Consider the following 19,458-nt stretch of genomic DNA (forward strand, 5'->3'; position numbering starts at 1 on the left):
TTGACATCTGAGAGATGCGGAGAGATGGAGGCTGAGCTGCGAGGATGCGCCTTGCGAGCAGCGTTGCCTTTGCCCCGGGGTGGCCCTGGTCCAGGTTTCCTTTCCAGAAGTCCTGCCGAGAGCCCTGCTCTGGGCTGGAGGCTGCTGCAGGGCACACGGGTCTCTCCGCCTGTACGTTAGCGAGCCTAGCCCCTAGCTTGCAGCATTCTGGGGAAAGCTCAGCCCTTCGCTCTTCCCCCTTTCCTAACTGAGCATTGACAGAACGTGTAGACGAATTTACTTAGCATTTCCCTGACACTTTATATTTGTGAGGCGCGTTGCCATCCCTGATTAGTTAATTAACAAGGTGGGAAAGCAAAATAGATCCTGAAACGCATGGCTAATGCCTTTAGTCTAGCAACTCTGAGAACCACTGAGAGCTTTAGGCTGTTTGCGGTGAGAGATGCTTTTGGCCGAGGTGCTGCCGGGAGAGCAATTCAGTGTCTTCTGGTTGCCTGAGAAGGCTTTGGTGATAATGGCAAGGCTTTCTCTGCCTCTCCCTGCTTATACTGTTTATTAAGGGTCGCCAATCTATGGTGGGTTATTTGGGTTTCTTCACTTAAGCAAAGGAGGAATTAGAAGTGTTGCTGACAAAGCAGTTAAGGAAAACAAACAAACAAAAAACCCCCCAAAACTCTGAGGTTCAAATAAGTTTGGATAGTTGTCTGCTTTACCAGGTTACCCCTCCTGTGCAGAAAACCTTGGCTTTTCCTGTTCTCTCCCTATCTTCCTGGTAGGACTGTATCCATCTGGGCTGGTGTTACTGGTTCTGCATTTAGTCCATAGACCTCTTGCTGCCTGTGGTTTACAGACCTGCCTAGGGACATCCTCTAAGAGTGGGCTTAATTAGCACTTTTTTCTGCCCATTAAGCAATACAGCTTGAAATCTCTTGTAATCAGGCACTGTTGTAGTGTTGAATCTTTAATAAAGTCTAATTCATTTAAATAGTGTTTCTATAATAATCTTTCTATTAGTATGCCAGTTCTGCAACACCAGTACTTTTAGTATAGAAGCAGCAATTTACTCGAAATATTATCATGGCAAAAACAATTCTTCAACATTTTTGCAGCCTACTTTACTTAGATAATTACCTCTAGAGGCTGTTAAGGTTTTTTATTCTTTGGTGCGGTAGGTGTTACAATGCTTTTGATCTGTGAGGTCATTATGAGGTCATTCCTACTTGTAGAAATGATTTCAGTCACGGTGTCACTTAAATATTTTGTGGACTAATAGCATGTGAGTTTTCCCCACATGCTGATTTCTTTTTGAACAAGGAACCGAGTTAAGATTTAGTTTTGATTTGCCAGCTTAAATTTTAAGAAGGATGATATTTACTGTATTTTGGGGACTATATTAGTATTATGATGCTGATTTTATTAGCATAGGTATCAGGCATTGTTTTGGGTGCCTTATAGATGTTAACTTATCTAATTCTCACAACAATCCTATAAGGGAGGTACTATCATTACCCCAGTTTCAGACAATGAAATTGAGGCCCAGTTGATCGACTCAGGTCACATAGTTAAGTAAACGACAGCTAGATCCTAACGTAGGCAGCCTGAGTTCAGAGTCCAAGTACTTAACCACTGTGCTATCCTGCCTCTGTAGGTTATTTTTTTTTCTAGCAAGTATTTATTTCTACCTGCTGCCTGCATACACCCTGCACTGTGGGGAGAAGAGCACTTACAGTGTAATAACAAACACTGGGCTAAGAGTTCTTATTCTGGCCTTAACTCTGTCACCAACTAATCTGTGATTTTGAGGAGGGTACCTGATCTCCCTGTCTCCCATTTCCTCATTGGTGGAATAATAGCAATTGAAGCAGATGAACTAACTAGCCTTAACCTCCTGGGGAGCTGGAGAGATGAGTCAATGCATGTAAGAATTAAATGTCCTCCTCCCTAAGGCACAGTATAAGATCAAGTATCAGATGAGTGGGGTGTGTGCGCACGCGTATGTGTATGTGTCATGGAGAAGGACTGGAGGGCACACGATGTATGCTTGCCAGTGGCCACCATGCACTGTGCCATGGGAGTGCAGTGGTCGAGAGACTTTATCTTAAATATTTCAGTATTGTTTTATTCTGTTGCCACCAGCATCATTCCATTGCAATTAAAAAAAAAGACAAGCAGAAAAGAAGTCATGCTGTGGAAGTGGGGTAATCATGTGCTGGACAATGCAGGAGCATTCGTGGAGGACCATTTGGCATCACTTTGCAGGAGGCTTGGGGTCAGATGATGGCAGGACCTGGATGGCAGGACCTGAATGGTGGATCCAGGAGTTCCCAGCATCGTGGCAAGTCAGGGTTGAAAGGAAACTTTCAGGTCACTGCATCTAACAGCCTCCACCCCTTTCTCCCTTCACCGTCGATACAATGGGTGAATCCCCCAAGTGTGCATACCCGTTTCACTCAGTGCTTATCCTGTTCCTGCTCAGACACCTCCTGAGCCATCCATTTGGTGTGTTTCACAAATCGTGCACAGAAGAAGCTGGGATTATATCCAGTGATAGGGAACGAGAAACCGCAGAAGGATTCTGGGCCCTTCTGGATTGTGCTCTTGGAAGATCAACATCTGTGTGAAACCTGGATTAGAGGGGAAACTCTAAACCAGGGAGACAAGTTAGGAGGCCTTGGCCAGAATCTAGGATTGAGGGGATCCAGACTGAGACAGGTGGTGGCCTGGGATTGCAGAAGTAACGGACCCTGAAAGACAGAATCCCCTGTACCCAGCATCTGCCTGTCGGCAAGCGTCAGAGAGGAGGAACGTGTCAACATCTCTCCGGGGTCAGGGGGGGCGTTGGGAGTGGAGCTGGGAAGTCCAGTGCTGTGGGGAGGAGAGACAGCTTTGTATGTATATCTCCCAAAGCTGAATAACAGACTGTGGCTAGTGTAAGCCCTGTGCAGACTGGAAAGCAGATTTTCTTTCGTTTCAAGAGGGGAGTGTACCATGGGAAACTCCCTCTGCCTAACGAAGAAATAGAATAGTATTTCTCCTTGGGTGTTGTAACCTCTCACACTGCTTTTTTAGCCTTGTGTTTTGCTTCTTGGCCATCATGGGAATCTGGTGGTGTTTGAAGCCATACCAGGAGGACATGATGCTTTCTTCTGATTTCACTGGGAAATCTTCTTTGGGGGCTTCCGTTCTCCAGTGATACCTGTTGAGTGTGTGCTGTAGAGCCAGCACACCTCATGGGGAGCGCTCAGAGAGGCATTAGGAGTTTTTCTTTCCAATGCGGATCGCATGGCACGTCAGAGAAGGCTTGGCATGAAATGGTTACCACATTGACTGGAAAACAGGATAATTTGGAGGAAACAAATAAGATTTACACAGGAAGCCACAAAGACTGAAGAAATAGTTGAGAGCATTGTAAGTTCATTTTTCTCTTGTTCCTGTATGTGTTTCTGGCTTAGGATGCGACATTTCTTCAATTCTGTATTCATATTTACAAATTTATAAGTTGAAATACTTTGTCTAATAGTGTATGTGGAAACAAACTGTATAATCTCATTTTTTTTTGCCAGGACAATATTGGCCTTGGTTTTCCACTATCTTTTAGACTAGTGGTTTTCAACCAGGGGTGATTTCGCTTCCTAGGGAACACTTGGCAATGTCTGGAGACATTTTTGGTTGTTGCGACTGGGGACAGCATACCTGCTACCGGCATCCAGTTGGTAGAGACCAGGGAAGCTGCTGAACATCCCACAATGCACAGGATGGCCTCCCAAACAAGGAATTGCTCAGACTGAAATGCTCATAGGGTTGAGGTTGAAAAACTCCACTTTAGATGTTAAAAAAATTTCTTATTAGGAGCATATTGAGGCTAGAGGGAAGAGGAAGAAGAGGGAAATACAAAGTGTTCCTTGAGTCCTTGCAAGTGATAACAGCACCCTCCCTTCTGACAGGCAGCAGGGAGAAGCAGCTAAACAAGCCTTCGGAACACAGGCGTTCGTCTGCCACCCAGGAGCTATTTCCATAACGGGATTGCTCAACACGGTAGTTTGGAACAGGAAGTAGAGGCCCTTGGAGTGGGAGGAGGCTGTCAGGGTAATTTGTGGAGGCACAAGGGTTTATAGGCCAAGAAGGGAAGCTGGATCCTGCCAGAATAATTCTGAAAAGTTCTAGGAAATTTTTCTAAAGGTGGTTTTGTTGAGGACACTGCGTGTAATGCTTCAAAGACACAATCTCTGTCCTGGGAGTACAGGAACCCTGTAGGCTGTCGATCTGAGCACTTCCCAGATTCTTCTGTGTCTAGACACAGAGTGGAGAGTGAAGAGCGCTTGGTTTTGTTTTCAGGTTGTAGCTGTGTCCTCCTGCAACCTTTCTTTCAAAACTTTTATATTATGGAAAATTTTATCATGCCTTTCTATGGTGAGGGCAACTCCTAGTCTATTAATAAGAGTTATCTACTCTGTGCCTCTATTATGCACCAAGCACTTTACTTATATTGATTCCATTCCTTAGAACCTTTCTAGGTAGGAATTAGTATTCCCAGGTTGCAGATGAGGAAAGTGAGTTTTGGAGAAGTTAAGGAAAGCTAAGAGGTAGCGTTGGGTTTTAACCCAGCTTGTTTGATTCCAAATCCCTAATTCTTTCCATTAAGCCTTGTCTCTCATGGATAAAATTGCTGGGAGTTTGTACCAGGACTGGTAGAGAAGATGAAGGCAGGTACTGTGATAGGGGACCGAGAGTTCTGGTTCCCCCAGCTAATGAAATCTTCACGTTGAACCCCCTGGGAAACATTGCTCTTGAGGGTGATAAATTACCTGTGTCCTATTTTTGAGCTGACTGTATAAAACAGAATTGCACACGGGTAGCCCTGAACCAAATTTGGTTAGCAGATGTGTTTTATTTGGTCTGCACAGTGTTTTATTTTTTAAAAATTGGATTAGTTGAAAGTGGGAGATTTCACACTACAATTTCCAAATTGCCACATTTCTTGGTTTCTCTTGAACCATCAGAAGATCTGGCAACTCCGGGTCCACATTCTTCCTTGGCAGTAGTTAGTTATAGTAGCCACCCCTCTTTGGATGTAGCAGAGACTCCCTAGTTTGCCATCTTTACCATCCTGCCCTCTTCACTCATTTATATCACTTGCCAGGACTCTGAAGGCATTTGTTAGAGGCACCCTTGTAGAAGTCACGCCCGTTCTCTCTGCCAATGTCAGGGATGTGTTAGTGGAGGCTTGTTCTGTGTCTGAATTAAAGATCCCCAGCATCTTTCCCATTTGTAAAGAGCCTGGAGAGGGTGACTCTGCTTGGCATGTGAACAGACCCCACCCACCGTCTATCCCCCAACAATGGCTAATTGGATTCTGGAAGGGTTCTTGGACTAAGGCAGACCAATCTGATATTTGGGATTTAGACACCAAGCTGAGGAACTTCAGGTGGAAGGACTTGTAGACTCAGGCTAAAAATGGTGATGTTGGAGGTGGCTGAGTGAGCAGAGAAGCTGGATGGCAAGTAGTGAGAGACGGTGTGGCAGCAGAGATGGAGGAGCTGCCCAGTCTCTGCTTTCACTGTACTTCCTGCAATTGGGTTCCTCTGTAGCCACAGCATTCATTCAGTGACATTTATTGTGCACTTACTATAACGCCAAGCACCATTTAGATGCTTGTGATATATCAGTGAACAAAAACAGACAAAGGCCCTGTTCTCATAGAGCTTATATCTTGGTGGGGGAAAGCAAACAACGCCAAACAAAGAAGCAAGTAAGTATAAAATATGTAAGGTGGTGATAAGTGCCAAGATGAGAAATAAACTGGGTAAGGAGACATGGAGTGGATGTGCAGGGTAGTGATGCTGTGTGAGAGAGGTTGTTCAGGGAAGACCTCCCGACATAGTGATATTTGAGCAGAGATGTGAATGAAGTGAGGAGTGAGCCATGAGGGAACCTAGGGGTGGAGCAGTTTAGCAAGTGCAAAGGTCCTGAGGTGGGAGTATGCTTGACCTGTTTAGAGAAGAACAAGGAGAATATGGTGGCTGGAATGTAACAATCATGGGAGAAGGGGAGGGGGAGGGAATTAGAGCCTCACAGCCATGCTAAAGACTTTGGATTTTATTCTAGTGAGGTAGGAAGCCATTGGAAGATTTTGAACATAGGTGGCATGATCTGGCTTATGTCTTAAAAATGTAAATGTTGCTGTTTACAATGGCTAAGACATGGAAGCAACCTAAACGTCCATTGGCAGATGAATGGATAAAGAAGATGTGGTACATATATACAATGGAATATTACTCAGTCATAAAAAAGAATGAAATAATGCCATTTGCAGCAACATGGATGGACCTAGAGATTATCATACTAAGTGAAGTAAGTCAGAAAGAGAAAGACAAATAACCATCTTTTATCACGTATATGTGGAATCTAAAATATGACACAAATGAACTTATTTATAAAACAGAAACAGACTCATAAATGTAGAAAGCAAACTTATGGTTACCAAAGGGGAACAGGGGTGAGGGGAGGGATAAATTAGGAGTTTGGGATTAGCAGATACAAACTACTATATATAAAATAGATAAACAACAAGGCCCTACTGTATAGCACAGGGAACTATATTCAATATCTTGTAATAACCTATAATGGAAAAGAATCTGAAAAAGGAGATATATATATATATATATACCTATTCTCAGTATAACAGAATCACTTTGCTGTACATCTGAAACTAATGTAACATTGTAAATCAATTATACTTCAATTAAAAAAAATAAATGTAAATGCTGTATGGGAATAGACTACAAGGCAGCTAAGGTGTATTCAGGACAACTAATTAGGAGGCTATGCAATAGTCCAGATAAAATACAATGGTGGCTAGGACTAGGGTAGAGATGGAGGTGGTGAGAAGTGGATAAGATCTGAATATATTTTGAAGGTGGAGTTGACAGGAATTAATGATGTATTTTTGTACTGGATATGAGAGAGAGGAGTCAAGATGATTCCAACCTTTGTGTATAAACATTATTGCAATAGTTGGCATTTCCCCCCCTCTTCCTTGAAAATATTTAGAAGCAACAAGGAAGGTGAAAAAATAATAATGAAAATTTTGCAAACCCCATTTCCAGCAAAATTAGGAGAGAAATTTAATCTGTAGACTTCAAAATGTGTGTAAAGACTGTCCCAAATAGATGAGATCAGGTAGAAGCCACGTGGGGAGAACTGAAGGGAGGCAGCACAGAGATGGCGAGAGAGACCAGCAGCAGTAGATCTTAGAAAGTACCAGAAAAGTCATATTCTTTAAGGTGAAAAGTGCACCCTGATGTGAAAAAGCTATATCCCTTGCTTACAGCAATTGTTGTGAAAACTGGATGTACAGCTGGTAGAAGAAACCCTCCTGGCATAGTTTGATTCAAAGTTGTGAAAGAAGAAGTGTTGTATAAAGAATCACATAGGCAAGGTGCCATATATGTGGGAAGTATTCTGTCTCTTTGGCAGCAAGGAAAAAAGAGAGTCTTTGGGTTGTAAAATACTTCAAGGAATGAAATATTTTAAAAAGAGGTAAATAAGTGGGTATATGTAAATGTAGGAAAAATTGGCTTTAAGGTAGTTCCAGGTTGCTGGTGTTCCCTGCCCCTTCCCCTCCCCTGATACCTGGCAGAATCAAAGATGAATCTTCTCTAAAGGAAAACATCTTCCTAATTTTCCAAGGCCAATGAGCAGTATAGTCAGAAAGAACAAAGCACATGAGGAAACAAAACATGATGAGAGAACTAGCAGATGTAACTGATAGAAAGAAAAAAAGACTCACAAATTCTTTATGTATTTAATCAGAGACAAATAACTATGTTTATTATGTTCATAGAAATAAAAGCAAGCTTGAAAATATTTTCAGGGAATGGGTAACAGTTAAAAGCGACTTGGCAGGTTTGAAAAAGACCAAATAGAACTTCTAGAAATAAAAATATAAAACTGAAATTTAAAAACGTAATGGATTACCATTAGGTAACATATTCGATAAAATCAAAGAGAGATTAGTGAATTGGATGATACATGATAAGAAATTATCCAAAATGCTGCATAGGGAGACAAAAATACAGAAAATATGGAAGAGAGGTTAAAAGACATGGAGGATAGATCAACTATACTTCAATACATTTTTAGAAAAAGACATGGAGGATAGAATGAGAAGTTCTAATGTACATTTAATTGGAGTACAAAAAGGCAAGGGAGAATGGGTAGAAGCAACTATTTGATGAGATAATGACTGACATTTTTCCAGAATCAGTAAAACATATCAAGCCAAAAATTCACAAGCAGAGCACCAAAGGCAAAGAGAAAATTCTAAGAACATCCAGAAAAAAAGGCACATTGCCTTGAAAAGTGATTTACACACTTCCCAATACCAACAATGGAAGCCAGAAGACAGTGGAATGATTTCTATAGTGAAGTAGCTGATAACCTAGAATTCTATGCACAGAGAAAATATCTTTCAAGAAAATGGCAGTATAAAGACATTTCTATATAAAGAAAACGTAGAGTTTGCCAACACTTTGTGAGTTTGCCTCCCTAAAGGAAATCTTCACTGATTTTTCCTTTAGGCATAAGGAAAGTGACTCCAGTGGTAAAAGCTGAGAGCTAGTAAGGGATGAAGTATTTTAAAAAGAGGTAAATATGTGGGTAAATGTAAATGTAGGAAAAATGAAATATAAAATAGAATTTTAATATCTTACGCATTAAAATATAGAGAATTGAAAATAAGACAACAATGGCATACAAGTTAAGAAAGGAGTCTAGCATCCTGATATTACCTGGAAGGAGAGTAAAGATTAATAGTCATTCTTAGACTAATAAGTTAACAATGCATATTGTATTTTCTAGAATAACCAGGGAAAGAATAGAAGCAGAGTGTATAACATCACAGCCAGTCAAGAAAGACTTATCTATAACAAAACTGTAGAGAGAATGAAAGTGAAAGGATGGGATACTGTCAAAACAATAAGCACAATATCAGATAAAGCAGATGTTATGGTTAAAAACATCACTAGGGGTAAAAAATTATTTTCACCAGGAAAAATATCAGTTTGAAATATTAAATATATGTTAATAACATAGCATAGTATATAAAGGGAAGGATGACAGAACTATAAGGAGCAATAGAAATATCCGCAATCATAGCTAAGACATTTTAAAGAAGAACTAGATCAGAGGACTTGCTCTATGGATATCAAGTCTTATAATAAAGCTATAGTAATAACAACAGAGTGAAATTGATTCAAGAATAACCAAACAATCCAACAGAACAAAATAGGGAGCCCAGAAACAAATCCAATAAACAAATAGGGAGCCCAGAAACAAATCCAATAAATCATGGATATGCATATGGAAAAACATCATCTGACTATCGTATACAATACATGAAAATCAATTTCAAGGGGATTTAAAAACTTAAACATGAAAGGAAAAACTATAAACATTTTGATAATACAAGAGAATACCTTCATGATCCCTGCATGGGAAGGACTTCTTAAATACGTTGCAAAAAGCAAACTTAACTTAAGAAAGGATTGAGAAAATTGATTACGTTAAAATTAAGAATTTATTTTAATTAAAAGCTACTATGAAAAAAGGTAATAATTAATTACAGCACTGGAAAAGAAATATTTGAGCTTCACAAGGACAGATACTATGTCTATATTATTCATCACTGTACCCCAGCACCTTGCAGAGTACCTAAAACCAAAGCTTCAGCACCCAGGGTACTATATACTAAGTACTTACAACCATTCCCAAATGATGAAGCTCCCTACAGAGCAGAATCCTCATCATAAACCACAAACATTATTCCTTTACTGCTTTCTTCTGCTGCTGTTCATTCTTTAGAAAATAAGAGGAGAGAAAATAGGGGTGGTAGCTTAACCAGCCCATTGTTTAAAAATATTCAGTGTAGAAACTATTTGTTTAGGGTTGGGCAGATTGCTGAGAAGATTATATAGAAATATGAAACAAGGATTCTTCCTGGAGGAATTTACACTCTAGTTGGGAGATTGGCAAATAGGAAAAGATACTTGACAAATCTGGACCATTTAAAAAAATGTTATTTATGCTGTAAAGTATATAGGAGGACAGAGATAACACTGCCAGATGTGATAATTGGGAAGGATATCATGGAGGAAGGAAGATTTGATCTGTGTATTGAAGGAGGGTAAATTTATGGATAGGAAGAGAGAAAGGGAGAATGTATTCTAGGGGAGGAATGAGGATGAAACGTGCTTTGTAGGCAAGAAAAATTTAAGGTGCTTTGGGGGAACAGGCCCATATGACCAGAGTAGAAGGAGACAGATTATAAGTATAGATTCTTTCAGAATAAATATGAGTGAATAGCTGGAATTTTTTTTTTTAAAGAATCATAGTGATGTAAACATAACAGTCCTACTACTTATGAAAAGTGTATCCATAGGTAAAGTAATTAAACCCCTTTGGTGTTGGCAGAGGAATTGTAATCAATAATTGTGGTGGACATCTGTGGATTCTGATGCCCAGCAGCATTCACTCTTTTCCTGCTCGTGGGACCCCAGCCTCCAAGGATGAGTCACCCACGGAGGAGAGCATAGCAGAAAAATGGAGAGCAACTGCATCTAAGTGACATTATTGGAGTCAAACCTGGTTTTCCTTTCATTGCTGAAGTTGATTTGAGTTGGGTTGTCTGTTGTTATTTTTTTTAATTAATTAATTAATTAATTTATTTATTTATGGCTGTGTTGGGTCTTCGTTTCTGTGCGAGGGCTTTCTCTAATTGCGGCGAGCGGGGGCCACTCTTCATCGCGGTGCGCGGGCCTCTCACTATCGCGGCCTCTCTTGTTGCGGAGCACAGGCTCCAGACGCGCAGGCTCAGTAGTTGTGGCTCACGGGCCCAGTCGCTCCGTGGCATGTGGGATCTTCCCAGACCAGGGCTCGAACCCGTGTCCCCTGCATTGGCAGGCAGACCCCCCCAACCACTGCGCCACCAGGGAAGCCCAGGTTGTCTGTTAACTGGAATTAAAAGAATCAAAACTGACACAAGAACAGACAAAAAGATCAGGAGTACAGAGTGGAGAATTCAGAAACAGGCTCATATACATATGAGAATTTCACCTTACTGGATACTCCTCTGTCTTCTTTGCTATGGATCCTCTCTTCCCAATTCCTGAAGCTAGAGTATCTCAGGGCTCAGGCTTCATTCCTAGATGAATTTATCCTGTCCTGTAGTATTAAATATCTATTTGCGTGACTCCTAAGTTTGTATTTCTGGTTTTCATCATTCTTCTGAGATTCAGACCCATATATTCACTTGCCCACTTCCATTCTCACTTGGGTGTCTAAGAGGATCTGAAACTTAACATGTCCTGATTCCCAACCTCCCCTCCTCCAAACCTGCTCCCTTCCTGAAAAGGCCCCTAGAATGGCACCACCATCTTTTTGCTCAGGCCAAAAACCTAGGAGTTATCTTTGAGTCTTCTCTTTCCTGTAACTCCCACATTTAGGCCATCAGCAAGTCCTCTTCAAACTTTTTTGACTCCACCTTCAAAATATAGCCTGGATCTGACTACTTCTCCTTACCTCTGCGGTTCCCACCATAGTCCAAGCCATAACCATCCTTCGCTTGGATTATTTCAATAGCTCCTAACTGACTTCTATACTTCCATTTCTTCCTCTTACGGTCTCTTCTACACACATTTGTTAGAGAGATCTTTCAAAACATGTCAGATCATGTTACTTGCCTGTTCAAAGCCATTGTTTTCCCATTACATTTAGAATATCCCAAATCATTACCATGGTCTGTAGGTCACTGCATTATCTGGCCCCTGCCTAGGTTTCTAAATACATCTCTGCTTCTCTCCTTCTCACTCACTCTGCTACAGTCTCACTGGCCTTTTTGCTCTTCCTGGAACATGCCAAGTACATTTCTGCTGTGGGGCCTTTATACTTCTTCCTTCTGGTCTTTTTATGGATCATTCCCTCACATCATTCAGGTCTCTGATCAGATATGACCTCATCAAGTTGACCCTTCTCTATTATATGTAAAACAGTTCTTCCCCTTCCTCCTCTTCAGACCCTTGTCTGGTATATTCTTCAGAACCCTTATCATTATCTTGTTTATTATCTGTTTTCTTCACTAAATGTAAACTTCATGAAGCAGGAATGTTGTCTTGTTTAATGCTATGTTCCCAGCATTGGAATAATGACTGAATCATAGTTTGAGCCAATACATATTTTTGAATGACTGATTAAATGAAATTCATATATAATAGAGGTAGCATATGTATCATTTTGTAAGATTTATTATTCAACAAGTGATTTTGGGAAAAAATGGTTAGACATTTAAAGATGAAATGGATTATTAATAAGAGGATATTATGGGCAGTTTTATGCCAAAATATTTGACAATTTAGATGAAATAAACAAATTCCTTAAAAAACCAAAACTAACACAAGAGGAAATAGAAAATCTGAATGGAGCTATATCCATTAAAGAATTGAATTCATTCTTAAAGACCTTCCCACCAAACAGATAAACAATCAAACAAAGAGACTCTAGGCTTAGATGGTCTTTCTAGTAAAGTCTTCAAGATGTTTAAAATAATTCTCCAGAGAATAGAAAAAGCGGTAACATGTCTCAGCTCATTCTCAAGAAAAACCTTTTTACCAAACCTTGACAAGGACATTACGAGAAAAGAAAATTAAAGATCAAACTCTCTCATGGACATAGGTAGAGAAATCCTAAACAAAATATAATCAACATGAATTAAACAATACATAAAAAGGGTAATGCATCATAACCAGTTGGGATAGGTTTCAGGAATTCAAGAGTAGTCAAAATAAGGCAAGGTAATTCCCCACAATAACAGAATAAAGAGAAAAAGAATATAGTCATCTCAATAGATGCAGAAAAATAATTTTATAAAACTCAATATTGATTCATGACTTAAAATAAAGTCTTAGTAAAGGAAATTCCTTAATCTGATTAGTATCTACAAATAGCTTAAAGCAAACATCATACTTAATGGTGAAATGTTGAAATCTTTCTCCGTGGGATGTCTGCTATCACCACTTCTATATAACATTGCATTAGAAGTTCTAGTCATTGCAGCAAGGCCAGAGAAAGAAATAAAAGGCATATGGATTGGAAAGTAAGAAATAAAACTGTCATTATTAGGAGGTAACATGATTGAGTATTTAGAAAATCCAAAAGAATCTATAGATAAACTATTGGAATTATTAAGTAAGTTTAGCAAGGCTGCTGAATACAAGGTCAATATATAAAAATCAATTGTACTCAATATACTAGTAACAAAAATGCAAAATGAAAATTTAAAAATGATACCATTTACCTCAAAACACATCAGATTTATAGGAATAAATATAATAAAGATGTACAAGATTTCTACACTGAATACAAGAAGACATATTGAGAGAAATTAAATGAGACTTAAATAGATGGAGAGATCTACCATGTTCATAGACTGGATGACTCAATATTGTAAAGATGTCAATTTCCCCCAAATCTATCTGTAAATTATGCACACCATTCAAAATTCCAGTAGGCTTTTAAAATGGACATTAACAATCTGATTATAAAATTTGTATGGAAAGGAAAAGGGCCAAAATTAGCCAAAATAATCATGAAGAATAAGAACAAAGTTGAGAGAACTTCCACTATCAGATATCTAGACTAATTATAAAGCCATGGTGTTAAGACAGTGTGGTGTATGTGCCAGAATAGACAAATGGCCCAACGGAACATGGTAGACGGTTTAGGAAGAGACCCTCAGCTGATCACTGATTTACAACAAAGGTGACACCAAAATGTAGTAGAGAAAGGATGTCTTTTCAATAAATGGTGCTGATTCAATTTAATAGCCATGTGAAAAAAATGAATCTTGACCCCCTTCCTCAAACCATTCACAAAAATTAATTCCAGATGCATTGTAGATCTAAATATGGTAGTAAGACAATAAAGCTCTTAGAAGAAAATGTAAGAGAATGTCTGCAGCCTTAGAATGGGCAAGACACCAAAGCACTAACTATAAAGAAAAATATTGATAAACTAAATTAGATTGAAATTAAGAACTTCTCATCATCAAAAGACTTCATTAAGAGAATGAAAGGACAGCCACAGAGTAGAAGATACTGCAAAGAACTACAAATCAATAAGAGAAAGACAAATAGCCTAATAGAAAAATGGAAAAAAACTTGAATAGACACTTCACACAGAGGATGTTCAAATGGTCAATAAAAGGTACGCAACTTCACTAATTCTCAGGGAAATGCAAATTAAAACTATGATAAGTATGTCTACATATATTTACCAAAATGGCTAAAATTAAAAAGTCAGGCAATACCAAGTGTTGACAAGAACATGGAACAATTGGACTCTCATATATTGTTGGTGGGAGTGTAAACTGATACAACTACTTTGGAAAACTGTTTGGTAGTATCTACTAAAGCTGAACACTCTATACCCTCTACCTTAAATTCCACTCCTAGGTATGTACCCAACAGAAATGTATATATATGATTACCAAAAAACACATATAAGAATGTTCATAGCATTCATATTATTCATAATAGCCTTAAACTGGAAGCAACCCAAATGTCCAAAGACAGTAGAATGGATAAGTAAATCATAGTATTGATATATTCATACTATGGTAATATATATAGGAATGAGAATAAGTAATCTATAACTACATGCAAAAATGTGGATGAATCTCACAAGTATAATGCTGAGAAAAAGAAGCCAGACACCAAAACAGGCAGAACTAATATCTGGGGATATAAACCAGGATAGTGGTTACCCAGGGGAGGTGATGAGTGGGAGGGGAAATTAAGGGGACTTCTGCCATGTGGGTTGTGTTCTGGCTCTTGAACTGGATGGTGTGGTACATGGGGGAGTTTACTTGTGAAAATTCATCAACCTGTACATTTATGTTTTGTACACTTCTCTGTATGTATCTTATACTTCATTAAAATTTTTACTTAAAGCAACCTGAATCTTTACTTCATTTCTTAAACCAAAGGAAATTGTAGCTAGACTTAATATTTAAATATAAAATGGAAGTTCCACCATTAAAAATAGGTGAACATTTTTATGATCTTGGAACCATAAATTGGACTGTATAAAATTAAAATTTTCTTTGAAAAGCAAAATTCAAAGAAATTGAATTCAAATTGGTAGAAAATATACCAAAATGTCAACATTGGCTATCTCTTGGGGATGGGATTACTAATGATTTTCATTTTATTTTTATATTTCTTTGTATTTTCCAAATCCCCTACAATAAGTGTGTGTTGATTTAATAATCAAAAGATACTAATTAGGACTTTCAAATTCTGTCTGTGTTTTACCAGCTTCACAATAATGAACAAACTCCTAGTGAAGGCATCTCTTTCCATCCTTCCTGCCTGTCTATCCATCTTTATCTGCCACTCACCTTCCACATGCATCCTGCCTTTCATTTTTCTACGGAACACTGATACTTTCTCATTGAAAGTAATTTAAACGAAATAGAGCATATAGAGAAAAAGCATGGAAGTCCCCTTCCCAATTCCACTGCTTCCCAGCATCTTCTGTACCTTTGCTCACATATGTATGTCCATGTACAAATACAGTCTTTTTTAAAACATAAATGGGATACTTGCTCCCTACTTCTTTTTTTTTCTTTAATAAATTTATTTATTTATTTATTTTTGGCTGCATTGGGTCTTCATTGCTGTGCACGGGCTTTCTCTAGTTGCAGTGAGTGGGGGCTACTCTTCGTTGCGGTGCGTGGCCTTCTCATAGCCATGCCTTCTCTTGTTGCGGAGCATGAGCTCTAGGTGCGTGGGCTTCAGTAGTTGTGGCACATGGGCTTCAGTAGTTGTGGCTCGCAGGCTCTAGAGTGCAGGCTCAGTAGTTGTGACGCTCGGGCGTAGTTGCTTCGTGGCATGTGGGATCTTCCCAGATCAGTGCTTGAACCTATGTCCTCTGCATTGGCAGGCAGATTCTTAACCACTGTGCCACCAGGGAAGCCCTGCTCCCTACTTCATAACCACATTCTATTACTTGCTGTTCCTTGAACTGTTCATGCTGTTTCACCCCTACATGACTAGCCAACAGCCCCTTTTACCCTTTCCTCTAGTCCCTGTGCAAACAGCAATTACAGCATCTAATTATTTGATGCTTTTACTAAGGACTTTGGAGGTGAGAAGTTCAAAAGGGACAAAGCATGAAAGGAAAGCAGACAGAGCCATAGCCATGTGGGCAGCTGAAGGACGATGGGGAAGGTGGCAGGATACTATTTCCAGTTATTCACTGAGGTTTTTGTCCCTTTGGTTCCTTTTAGTTATGGCCCATTCCCCTGCCTAGGCAGCTAGGGCATTTCACATTCATTGCCTCAAGGGACAAGTGAAATAGTGGAATTCAGAAATCAATGCTTGGCTCTTGCATTTCCAAAGCCTGGTCCTCGTGGGGGCACCAAAGAACTCAGTGCATAGACAGCAGATTTAGAAGGATGCCTGATGAGTAAGAGAAGTGCTCTTCAGACATCCCCGCTCCCAGTGGTGTAATGGTGCCCTTGATGAGGGGAGGGGTGTGGTGGAGGGGAAGGAGGGGAGAAAGATGTTTGAGGCCCCTGAGGAGGCAGGCTGTGCCCTGTGTCTAGGCTGAGTCCTGAAGGGCAGTGAGTGCAAACCCCTCACAAGCCTGGGGAACCAGAGTGCAGAGGAAACCTGTGGCCCTGCGTTTAGGCAAAGCCCAGGGAGGAGGTATGACTCGAGTTCGCATCACGAATATGGCCCTGGAATATTCAAGTAGAAATGGCCTCAAATCCTACAGAGGCAGAGAAGCCCCCCAGCCCCACCCCAGCACTTCCCAGAGCCCTTGCACAGCACAGGGGAAGGAAAGTGCTCCCAGAAGGGGTGTGGAAGACTTGGAGGTTGGCTTAGAGAGTGGCTGAGGAAGCCTTGTGGTCGGGAGAGGCGGCCTGCATGATACCTGGAGTGGACCCGTGATCCAAGCTGGAGAGGGGAGAGGAGGTGTGGGCAGGGGCTGGGGGGTGGGGGATAACTTGGAGGATCAGGTGCCTCTCTGCCTCTGGCACCTTGGCACTCACTAAGGAAGGCCCTGGAATTTAGATATTACACTAGGAAGATGGGGCTGGGGAGAGACTTTGAATTGCATGTAACTACCAGAAGGAGGATTTCAATACACATCAGATTATTAGAGAACAGTAAAGCTGTATTCCTTACACACTTGAGTTTGAGAACTGAGGGTTGTCTCCATTACAGATAGAAGAGAAGAGATCCAGTTTTATTTCTTTGCTTTGGTGGTGGTGCTGTCGGGTTTTGATGTAATTGGCCATGATCCCAGGGATTTCCTTAAGTATGGTCTGTGGAGGCTGTCTCACTTCTGCCCTGCTTTGCTGCTTTGGGGGGCTGCCAGGGACCTTTGGAGGCCAACAGAGGCCTGGCAGTCACAGATGTGTTTACCGTCACATCTGTACGTGAGCAAAGTAGGGAAAGATGAAATCAGCAGAATGGGACCTTTCTAAACAAGAGTATATAGGAACCCAGCCTGGAACACATTTAAAGTCAATGCTGAATAATCCAAGAGATGCAAATGAAAACCAACAAAGACTCATTTTTTAACTGATTGTGAAGTAAAATATTTATCACTGACTTGCATTAATTCAAGGGGTGGTTGAGTCATTTTCTGACCTACATTTAGCTTTGATTCATAGAACTTAAAGTTAATTTTCATAGAATTTAAAGTTAATTTAAAGTTAATACCTGGCGACTTCAGCATCATCAGTGCCCAGAGTCTTCACTTAAGTAGGTGTCACAAGACAACAAGCTAACGGAAATGAGAGGACGGAATAGTGCCACTGGACACGCGGTAGAGGCGGCTTGTGGGATCTTAGCCCTCGGTAGTGAAAGCGCGGAGTCCTAACCACTGGACTGCCAGGGAATTCTCCAAAGGAGTTGTTTCTTGATAGCGGTTCTGGGTACTCTTTGAAGCTCAGGGTAGGATGTTTTTGGTTGGCCCAGCTGTATTTGTGCTCTGCTGTCCCACCACCGTTTCAGACTTTGCTGACCTTTGCCCAAAATCCTAATCTACTCATCCCTTCTTCCCGTGCTCTTTCTGCCTTCCTGCTTATGCTTTGCACACTCTGCTGACTTCTTTGCTCTGTGCTGGGCTTTGGTTTTTCTTCTCCTTCCTGAACTCTCACCCTGTTTGCCCCCGGTCCCTTTCTTTCCTCGTGATGTGCGCATCCTTGCTCAAGTGCAGCTCTGTTGTTAATTTTGTGGCAGGCCTTTTTCTCTTCACCTCGCAGACTCTCCCCCAGCTGGGGAGGAACATGTATCTACTCTTCAGGAAATGCTGTCCTTTGGGTGGAAAAGGACTGGCTTCCTAGCAGTGCCAGAATGAAGCTCCTTCTCTACTGGAAACAAACAAAACCCCTTTATCTGTGGAACTTCCTGTTTCCTCCACTGAAAGCTGTGCTTTTCAAACATGGGGCATTAAGCCAGGGGCACATGGAATCATAGGATAAACTGGGCACATCTTCCTGGATGTCACTCGAAACTTTGGGGGAAAATGGTTTTGAATTCTTCTTCCTCATAAAAACAATTGCCACATATGAGTTGAAGAATATTATGGAGGGCAACCTAAAATTCACATGGCATTTAAAGATTAAACAGGAGATGTAAAAATTTTATGCTTCTGATAAGCTGCTTTGGGTTATGTCTTCAAAATTCCTGTGGTGTCTTTCCACTCCTCTGCTGTTAGGAAGTACTTCAGTCGAGAATTTTGAACAGCACATAAAGCAGTCCTTGGAAGTAGCAGATTTCTGTGGGTTTCACCCAGTGAATTTGGCACCTAGGGTTGATTTAATGAAGTTGGAGAAAATTTTGAAATATTAATAGAGATTTCTTTCCTCCTCACCCTTTAAAGTTTCCCTATGTCCTGCTTATTCTGTTATTAATTTATTGCTTGGGGAGCATTTGGATTGTCACAGCAGGAATGTAAAGATAAAGAAACAGTCAGGGATCCTACTGAGAGTATAAATAAATAAATAAATAAATAAATTTAAATTCATAATAGAGACAGGCCTGACTTTTGATTTGTAAGAGCTGGGCTTTGAACATCAAAAGCAAATCTTTGAAGGAATCAAGGTGTTATGGGTTGAATTGTGTCCGTCCAAAATTCGTTAAACCCTAATACCTGAGAATATGACCTTATTTGGAAATAGGGTATTTATAGAGGTATTCAAGTTAAAATGAGGTCTTTAGGATTGGCTCTAATCCAATAAGCCTGATGTCCTTATAAAAGGGGAAATTTGGATACAGAGACACTCATAGAAGGAAGATGATATGAAAAGACATAGAGAAAATGGCCATCCATAAGCCAAGGAGAGAGGCCTGGAACAGATCCTTTCCTAATCCCTCAGAAGGAACCAAC

The 19,458-nt window shown here is 40.3% G+C and overlaps 1 protein-coding gene across 4 annotated transcripts in view; it reads left to right on the forward strand.

Annotated features, from left to right (window-relative positions):
* HIVEP3 (HIVEP zinc finger 3) overlaps positions 1-19,458 on the forward strand; it is a 515,337-nt gene that overhangs the window by 21,935 nt on the left and 473,944 nt on the right. The window lies entirely within an intron of this gene.

This window comes from Balaenoptera borealis, assembly GCF_965194805.1.
Source record: "Balaenoptera borealis genome assembly, chromosome: 1".
Taxonomy (NCBI): domain Eukaryota; kingdom Metazoa; phylum Chordata; class Mammalia; order Artiodactyla; family Balaenopteridae; genus Balaenoptera; species Balaenoptera borealis.